This window comes from Patiria miniata, unplaced genomic scaffold (assembly GCF_015706575.1).
Source record: "Patiria miniata isolate m_02_andy unplaced genomic scaffold, ASM1570657v1 HiC_scaffold_25, whole genome shotgun sequence".
In the NCBI taxonomy this organism is placed as follows: Eukaryota; Metazoa; Echinodermata; class Asteroidea; order Valvatida; family Asterinidae; genus Patiria; species Patiria miniata.
The window spans coordinates 2,352,243-2,362,857 of record NW_024037064.1 but is presented as its reverse complement, the minus strand read 5'-3'; the positions used below and the strand labels follow the sequence as shown (position 1 = coordinate 2,362,857).

Sequence of the window (10,615 nt, the reverse complement as noted above, 5' to 3'; positions counted from 1 at the left end):
TTATGGTTGCAGTGTTGTATATCCAGCAGGGAGGAGGAAAATGCCACCATGATTTTTATATGTTTCAAAATGAACCTCATAGTATCCTAATACCTTCATGCTTTGAAACACTTAAACAAGAAAAACAAATGCCACTTTTCAAGCCAAAAAAAAATTTAAAAATGGTGCTCCCTCGACCAAAAACTGGATATACCATTGTTCAGTTGTCCATACGAAGCTTAGCAGGGATGTAAGTGCAATCATCTCTTTGACTGACATTTCAATTACAAAATGTAGTTTAAACAAAGAAGGAAATCAGACAATCACATGAGCACTTACATCCCTTTCTGGGGGGTTAGGACGGAACAGGGATTCCGAATCCAGGCATGGTTGTACACTTAGAATTAGTCATAAAAACCGTAGTTTTAAATTTGTTCAATTACTTTTAGAAACTACATAACAACAATAAATCAGTCAAATTATTGTTATTATTCCCGATACTAAGTTTACCGCCCAATGTAGAACCATGCCTGTTTCAATCAAACAACTATCACTCCATCAACTCTATTCCCTCTCTCTCTTTACAATACCTTGGCATGCCTTGCTGATCAAGGGTTCTTCAGTCATGGAAAGCACCATTCAAGGATCCCGCTTGGGATGGGTCTGTGGGCAAGTGGCTTTGGTGAGACAGCAAGTTCAACACAACATGTGTTCTGTTTGGGAAAAGAGGAATACAAAAATAATTCAGCAATAAGTACAGACGCAATAGAAATAAAGCAAATAAATTTTAAATCAAAGGTCAGAAAAAAAAACATATCGATAAAAAATATTTTACAGTTTGGATCAAAAATTGGGCTGAAACAACAGTTTCAAAACAAGGTATCAACTTCAAAAACAATTGTCTCAAAATGCAGTGTTCGCACAGCGTGGGCAGATTACTGTTGCTTTCTCCATGCTCTTTGACCAATTCCATTATTTCTCAACAAATCTATACTTTATGCCAAGAATTCCATTTATTATGTTTTGGATGTCTGCACCAATCTGTACAAGGGGTTGTTATTGTAGTAACATGAGAGGGCATGCCTACTGGATTATCTTTGTTTGAGCAGGGACTAGGGGAGGGGAGATGATCCCCAAGACATTTAAGTGAGTACACAGGACCGAATATGTATGTTGATGGTAGACTGTGGGCCAAGTTGGACAATCCTTCCATTTCTTTTTGAAAATCAGACACAACTATTAAGGGAATAAATGTGTGCTCCGGAGGTTTTTATCACTCTGTTTATTAGACCGCTTAGAGTCTGGGTGCTGAAGAGGCGAGGGTAATTATCAGCACCCATGCAGAAGCGGTCTTAAACTGAGTGATAAATACCGACTGAGCACATATTTATTCCCATACATAAATACCTTTTCGGTAAAAAATATCAAATCATTTGTTCAAAAAATCCCGATTTCGTTCAACAATGCTTTTTGAAACATCCGTCTAGCAAAATAATGGAGTGTTCAGCTGGCAAGTAAGATGTAAACAACCCTTTTATAGAGATTGACGGCGCGTAGCATGTTCTGCGCAATGTCGCGCAAAACGCACCTGGGGCATTGCGTTTTGAATTTAAAACTATAAAATTCTGACACGCTGGTAGTATAGCGCATGCCTACGTGAGGATTGTGAACATTCAACCAATGAAACGGTAAGAGGCACATATTTTTAGGAGTCTACATTTTATTGTGACACTGGTGAAGTGTTTAAGACCAGCTAGACATGTCTTAATCATCCGTTTAAGACTGGCCACGTGACGGGCTCTCGACCAACAGGAATAGCTAAACTGTCTGAGGTATTTATGAAAATAATAATAATCACAACGGAAATTTATACCGCGCTAGTATCCGCCATAAATTACGCTCATGGCGCAAACAAAAATTATATCAAATCAGAAATAACAAAACAATTAAATCAGAAATTCAGAAACGAAGAAAAAGCCATTTGACCAGACGATGGTCGATAAATGATGTAAACGTCAAGGCTGGTACTATTGGAGGTCATGGTGGCAAAACCTCAAAACTCAGGTAATCAAAAGACGTGTTGACTGAAATGTCCAGTGCCTTCCTAAAAGTACGCCAACTCCTCCTCCTTGCTTGCATGCTCTGGGTTTGTGTTTGAATTCATAACCACAAGGAGTTAAGTCAGCTATGGTTGCTTCATCGGATTCAGCTAACCAGGTTTCGCAAATACCCATAATGTCAAAATTGTTTTATATGACAAAGACCTGAAAAACTGTGGATTTGTTGCGAAGAGATCGTGCGTTAAGCATGCAAAAACTAACGTGATCGTCAAGGTTGGGGATGATAACTTTGACTAAGTTCTGATGAATAGGGTGGGATCTTGGGGGTTCATCTACAAAAGCAGGGTGATAACTTTCAGTAGGGTGAGGACGGCCAATATCACACGTATTGGAAGGCCATGTTTGCTTTTCCTACGAATACCACCCTTGTAAGCACGTCAAGTACGACGGCGAGGTGATGTAGATTTAGTGTTGTGTGTTATGCAGGGTTTCCTGAGAAGTTTAAGATTTGAGATTTCATGGCACACCAACCTGGATAGTTTGCAACTTTGGGAAGACAAGTCAGGGTTTAGACTGAGGAGAAAAGTCCGATCATAGGAATGTGACATGTTGGTCATCGATGCCGGGCCAGAAGAGGCCATTCTTATACCTAGGTGGTGACAATAGGATTATCCCTGCAACACCAGCTGAAGATTCACTCAGTTTGTTTTGTAGAGCAGCTGAACTCGATTGTCCATCTTGATGAGCCTGTATGAGATGAATGTCATGTCTTGTCGAGGACGAGTCAAACGGATAGTCAATAACAAAGGACGGTTGGTGGCATGGCGTTTACGTAACAGTTCCATACCTCAGGGAATGGCATGATGAAAAAGTGCAAAGTTGTGCAAAATATGCTCCAAATCACAATGATCACAAGAGAATCAGCCTGTACCATGATGATCACTGAGTCTCCAACATTCACATGATAACAAAAATGATAAATAAATGTAACAGAAACATAAAGAAATGTAAAAAAAAAACAGAGCAAAAATGTGGAGCTGCCAGACACTAGCACTACGCACGTAATGGTCTGAGAAGTCACAAAGGATTCATGTGGGTATTCCAGATATAATGCTGTCATCTGCGCATGTACAAGGGGCATGGAGTTTGGACCAGGAAATCTTTAGTCCAGATAATGTTCCCTGCCAAATACCACCTTTCTGTTAACCTGGCTCTGACAGCACAGGCCCAATTTTGACGTGTTGAGTTCTATCCACCAGGAACGCAGTCATCCAGTGTACTGATCCAGGCCGATGTTTGTGAGTTTCTAAATGAGGATATGATGATCAATATGGTCGAATGCCTTTGAATAAACAAGCAGCAAGATCCGTACGAATTAACCAGGTTTGTCAGTCGCCTCGTACCATCGATGCACCATTTCCACAAGAGTGTCTGTAGCGCCAGTTCTAGATATACATCCAAATTGGTCAGGGTCTATTTTCTCCTTGAACTGCGCGGTCATCCATTTGAGTATGATGGATTCAAAAACTTTAGCAGCGATGGGAGTCAGTGAGATTGGTCTGAAATCCCTCTCTACTGACCTAGGTGGGTGTGACTTTGGCACAGGAACGACGTCTGCAGTTTTCCAAATGGTGGGAACTACTCCTTCTTCAACAGAACTATTAAAGATGACAGTTAGCGGAGCAGCTAAGAAGTCTGAGATGTCACGAAGGATCCATGCGGGTATTCCATCTGATCCTGTAGTTTTGTTGACTTTGATGTTATCCTAAGCTTTTTTCGTTGTACAGACGCTACATTCCAAGTAGGGAAGATCACTGCTAACAGAGACAAAAAAGTAATTGATGTTGTCCGCAAGTGCTTGAAGATCACCATTTGTCATTGTGTTAGCTATGCCCTGTAGACTGTTCTCTCTGCCTGATGACGCACCCATGAGCATCTTCACTGATATTTTTCCACCAGTCTTTAGTAGAGCAGTTCTCCAACGATGCGATCTTGACTGATAGAAGTTGTGTTGGAGGTGTAAGTTGGAGCGATTGACTTAGTAACGAAGCTTTCTTGCAACCTCAATGTTACCTGCCATTGCTCTCTGGCATCTCTGTACCAATTTCCCAAACAAATCGGTGACCCATGGTTTATCGTTGGTATGCTGGGTCACTGTCTTAGTCGGAAAACATGACGCCATTAATGAGTTCATGGTTCTCTGGTAAATGGAACTCCTGTCCTGGCAGCTTTCCGAGTGATACAACTCCTCCCATTCGATCTCAGATAATGCTGACGCAAAGAGGGCTTTCTCTCGCAAACCCATACATCTAGTGGTGACCTTCACTTTGTGTCCAGAGACGGGGCATTTGATGGTGAGAATAATACAATATTATGGTCTGATGTCCCAAGTTTGGAAATCACGATCGGCTTATCATAAACTAATGTGCGTGGGAAAAATGGGGCATTATCATCTTTTTCTTCCACCAACTGTCAGTGAAATATATCACTTATGCTCTCCTCGCCATCCTCAAGATTACCATTGTGATTTTTAAAGCATTGCATTTTGTATGAATAAATCTTAAACCTCTGAAAATCGCACAAGTTTGATTTCATCCACTGTGGCTACCCGTCCTGTCCCGCACTGTGATACCATTGCATATGCTAGCTATGCACCACGCACCACAGACTGTCTGTGTGATGCAGTGATTTTTCCGCGTCACAGGTCAATGTTTTAACCTTCTATCCAACCGGAAAAGGCTCTGATCAGCATTGGCCTAGGTGTTTCTACGGTAGTTTACGATTGGTAAAAGAGATTAAAATGCTCGTGACGATTTTTACATGCCCTTTTCATCAACTTTTTAAATGAATTTTCTTCAAAGATATAGTTTAAATATAATAACATATTGTTGACAATTGAACAAAAATTGCAAGTTTTGTTGAAAAAGTATTAAAAAAAAGGTTTTCCGATAAATATGGCGATCACTTGACACATCTTTGGAAATAAGCATGTGATAAGAAGGTTGTCACCCATTCTTGGATCCCCAAATTGTAAATCATCTTATTACAAATTAGAACACATGGGGGAGGGGCAGATTCACAGAAATTTCCAAAAATGAGTCACATGGTACATCTTTGGAAATCGGATCTTCTGTTGTTTTCTTCAAATTGACAGTTACGCCAGAAGGGTGTCAACCATTCTTGGTTTCCCTAATTACAAACTTAGTACAAATTAGAACGCATTGGAAAGGGGGGGGGGGGGCGGGCGGATTCAAAGAAATTTCCAAAATGTGTCACATGTCACATCTTTGGAAATTGACATGTGAGAAGGTTGTCACCCATTTTTGGATCCCCCAATGGACCGATCCAGTAAGCCCCTCCCACTGTGCACGTGGGCAAAGTAACACATGCTCTTCTCCAATGCCACGCTGCTTTTTCCTTCCGCGCGTACTTTCATACCCGCGTGCATGCATGTCGGACTTAGTGCACGCACGTCGGACATAAATCATGGCTGGGATTGGTCAGAATACCATGGGGCGTTGCTTACTGGATCGATCGGTCCATTGCAAACCAACCTACAGTAAACTCTGGCTAAGACAGTACTCTCGGGACCAGAGAATTTGTGATGGCTTACGCGAATGTCGGCTTCTGCTGCAAGACGTCATTTTGCCAACTTACACAAATACACAAATTGAATCACGGAGTGAAAAGAATAGATTGAATTAGGGCCTATGAGCATCTGTATCTGGATCATGGAGAAATTTCCAAATTTGTCACATGACAAATCTTTGGAAATTGGTTGTCACCCATTCTTGGATCCCCCGATTGTAAACCAACCTATTACAAATTAGAACATATGGGGGAGGACAGATTCACAGAAATTTCCAAAAATGTGTCACATGACACATCTTTGGAACACACATGAATCATCTTAGCCTTGGTCAATGCTCTCGTCGTTATTCCTCCCGTACGTGGTCAATCGTCGGCATATATCCTCACGCGCTATGCACATGCATGTAAAAATACAGCGCGAACAGCGACCTCATGTGGCCACTATTTTTTTATGCAAATCAGTTGGGGACAATCTCGAGCCTTGATTCAATCGTCGGCAAAAGCTTATGTTTTTCTTTGTTTTGCGCTGGATTTCTAGCGCACGACCTCGTATGCGAATACAGATAAGTGTAGGCGGGGCTAATATGTGGAGTGTCCAATCACACTTTGGTAAATCCGGACGTCATCAAATTATTTGCAGCTATTCGCCTTTTGCGGACATGACAGGAACCACAGTTTTTGTGCATTGGTGCCTTGTGCAGAGACACACAACGTGTACGTGTATGGATTATGTACGGTGCCACGTTTCACTATGCAAGTTTCCACGCAACGATCGACCAATAAGAAAACGACATTTAAGGTCAGCTAAGGGTATTAACATCATGAGCACCACCCCCAAAACCTCACATGGACGATTGCACCAAGGCTCGGGATCGTCCCCAACTGATTTGCATATAAAAATAGTGGCCACGTGAGGCCGCAGTTCGCGCTGTATTTTTACATGCATGTGCATTGCACGTGAGGATATATGCCGACGATTGACTGCGTACGGGACAAATAACGACGAGAGCATTGACCAAGGCTAGAATCATCTATGGCAATTAACAGCATGCAAGGTTTTTACCCATTCATGGATTCCCCAAATTGCAAACCAAGTACAAATTAGAAGCATGGAGGATGGGCCAATTCAAAGAAATTTTCAAAAATGTGTTACTTGACATGCGAGAAGGCATGCGAGAAGGTTGTTCTCCGTTTGTGGATCGTAACAACGCATCAGGGAATTTACAAAAAAAATCAAAAAATGTGTCACATAACAAATCTTTGGAAATGATCTTCTTTTCTTCAAATTGACAGCATGCCAGAAGGTTGTCAACCATTCTTGAATTACATTGTAAGTACAAATTAGAACACATAAGGGAGTGGGAGGATTCACAGAAATTTCCAAAAATGTGTCACTTGACGGTAGAAATTGACATTATGCGAGTTTGTCACCGGTTCATGGATCCCCCAATTGCAAACCAAGTACAAATCAGAATGCATGGGGGAGGGGCGGATTCACAGACATTTCTAAAAATGTGTCACTTGACCCACGTCTGGAAACTGATAGCATGCAAGAAGGTTGTCACTCATTTGTGAATCCCCCAAATGCAAACCAAGTACAAATTAGAGCACATGGGGGATTTACAGAAATTTCAAAAAATGGGTTGCTTGACACGTCTTGGGGGGGGGGGGGGAATTAGAACACATGGGGGGGGGGGCAGATAGACAGCAATTTCCATAAATGTGCTTCTTGACACATGTTTGGAAATTAATTGACATCATGCGAGGTTGTCACTCATCCGTAGATCCCTAAATTGCAAACCAATTACAAATTATAATGCATGGGGGAGGGGCGGATTCACAGAAATTTCTAAAAATGTGTCACTTGACAAACGTTTGGAAATTGACAACATGTGAGGTTGTCACCCATTTAAGGTCTCATTCAAATGATGTTCAAATACAGAACAGCGGCATGCATCGGCATTTGAACATCCAATTGCATAACGCGCATCGGCCGCGTCGAAATTCGAACATATTTCAAGCAACAAGCGCATTTTCAACACTGCGCAACGCATGAAATATTGCGTAAAATACGCACTCCTACAGATTTGGAAGTCATTGAGCAAGCCCTATTGCAAACCCAAGTACAAATGCATGGGGGGGATCGACCGATTCACAGAAATTTCAAAAAATGTGTCACGTAACAAATCTTTGGAAATGATCTTCTTTTTTTGTTTTCTAATTGACAGCATGGCAGAAGGTTTTCAACCATTTGTGAATTAAGTACAAATTAGAAGGCATTGTGGACGGGTGCAGACATTTTTTGTTTCACTGCTAGGAAAAGGTGCTTAAATAAACACTTCCAGTTACATTATTACATTGTTGTCAAACAAGAATATCAGAGTTTTCAAACTGGCTTCAAATTTACGGTATGATGTGATTAGGGTAATGAATAAACAGGAACAGACATTTTTTGACAAATGTCCAGTCCGTTCAACAGCCACACAGTAGCCACAGCTGTTTGACAATACCAGCCACTTGCAGACAATACTTTATAAGGTCAATACAACAATCAACAGCAACTCAGTAGCCACAGCTGTTTGACAATAACAGCCACTTGCAAACAAAACTTTATCAGGTCAATACAACAATCAACAGCTACACAGTATAGCCACAGCTCTTTGGCAATGCCAGCCACTTGCAGACAATACTTTATAAGGTCAATACAACAATCAACGGCCACACAGTAGCCACAGCTGTTTGACAATGCCTGCCAATTTCAGACAATACCTTATCAGGTCAATTCAACAATCAACAGCCACACAGTACCACAGCTGTTTGACATTACCAGCCACTTGCAGACAATACTTTATAAGGTCAATACAACAATCAACAGCCACACAGAAGCCACAGCTGTTTGACAATGCCTGCCACTTGCAGACAATACTTTATCAAGTCAATACAACACTCAACAGCCACACAGTAGCCACAGCTGTTTGACAATGCCTGCCACTTGCAGACAATACTTTATCAGGTCAATACAACACTCAGCAGCCACACAGTAGCCACTAGCTGTTTGACAATACCAGCCACTTGCAGACAATACTTTATCAGGTCAATACAACAATCAACAGCCACACAGTAGCCACAGCTGTTTGATAATACAAGGACTGTCAAGTCAAACACAGTCAACAGCAATTTAGCACCCACAGATGTTTTGACAGGGATCATGTTTCAAACAGTCTATACCAGCAACTTACTGACTATGACAGTACTTTAACGACACAATCAATAACAGTCAGCCAATATTCATTATCACAGTTGGTCAAGTCATTCTCATGGCCAGTTACTTAAGCAGTCAAAACGGGTCAATAATGTAGTTCTATGCATAGAATTCCATCGGGTCAAAAAACGGTCACCTGACTGATTTGGACCCGAGTAACAGCATGGCTGAGTATGCATGTTTGCATCAGAGGGTTCTAATGGGTCAATTACATAAGTTTATGGATGTTGCATATAAAGGTAAAAGATTAGCTAGTATTTGTTCTCTTTTTTTCACTGCTAGAAAAAAGGTGTTAAGGACAAATTCAGTTTCTAATAGGCACTTCCAGTTTACATTATTAAGCCATTTTACATTGTTGTCAAACGAGAATATTTCCTTTTTCAAAATGGGTTCAAATTTATGATGTGATTAGGGTAATGTATAAACAGGGAGAGAATCCTCATTATAAAATATCAAATAATTCTTCACAATGACTCTGAGTTTTCTAGGTTTTGACTGATAGCATTCCTCCAGGGTACATCTTCAAAATGACTCTGAGTTTTCTAGGTTTTGACTGGGTTATCATTATTAAGAAATATCTGAAAGGTAGAGCAACAGGTGGGAGGGAGGAAAGAAATGTTCGAATTAACCCCACAAAGCAGTGCCTCACTACCAGCACTCTTTATTTGTGGGAGAACATACAAGAGCGCCAGATCACCCATTTTGATTACTTGTTTCTGCTTATTATTTAGGTACATGTAACTAAAAACTAACCTCAAGATCAGTAATGGGTAGCCCAGTAAGCAGGTCATCCGTTCATCCGTCGGTCCTCCTCCCTGCTTCCGGTTCCTCGGGTTTCTGTTTGATGAGGCTGTCGGAGCCCTGACAATGTCTTGAGGCAGGCTCAACCTCATCTCAGTAGAGCAATTCCCTCATCAGTCAGTGGTCCTCACTTTGCTGAAAGGATTCAAATAACGAAAGGAAACATTTGAATTATTGAGCTGTATTCGTGCCAGGGCTCGAAAGGGGAAAGAAAACATTGAATTAACCCCACAAAGCAAAGCCCTGCTACCAGAACTCATTTGTGGATAAACATAATAACAGAGTCAGATCGCCCTATAGGCCTATACACAGCCTAAAAGCAGAACAGGAAGGGGACAGACCTCATTTATCCCAGGACAAACCAATAACACCAGTAAATAAAGATGTGCTTCAAACCATGTTACAAGGCTATGATGGCATTAAGTACCGTAATTTCCTGCTTATCTGACTTTCTAGACCACAAAAACATCGCTGCGCCTTATCTACAGGTGCGCCTTATCTGGTGTCGCTTGAGTTCAAAGTGACGGTCTTTGTGTGAAGAATTCTTTCAATGCCGCAATCAATAATGCGGTCAACCAAGGCTCAACTCTCCAGACATTGTGACCGTATTTTCATTCCAACAATGCCGCGATGTGTTGATCCCCCATGATCGTGCTTTTAGTGATCGTGCTTTCGTTCCAACAATGCAATACAAACGTTTTTCTTTGTGGCCGTTTTTTCATTCCGAAAATGCTGCAATCAGAATTACTTAAACGTTTGGAAATCGCATTCACTCAAGTTCTATTGTGTGAACGTTGAGGGTGTTTTTTGTACAGGATATCTTCGAAGTCTGCTTTAGACTTAGGATAATATGAAGTACTAATGTCAACATGACAATCGGCATCATTTTGAAACCGAAGTCAACAAGGTTCCTCCATTCACC

At 41.2% G+C, this 10,615-nt stretch overlaps 1 long non-coding RNA gene across 1 annotated transcript; it reads right to left on the bottom strand.

Annotated features, from left to right (window-relative positions):
- Positions 1-415: 415 nt before the first annotated feature.
- LOC119733432 lies at positions 416-9,685 on the bottom strand. The gene is made up of 2 exons (XR_005271827.1): positions 9,646-9,685; positions 416-692 (listed from the first exon to the last, which is right to left on the bottom strand). It is a non-coding gene; the product is annotated as an uncharacterized LOC119733432 (long non-coding RNA).
- Positions 9,686-10,615: the final 930 nt, after the last annotated feature.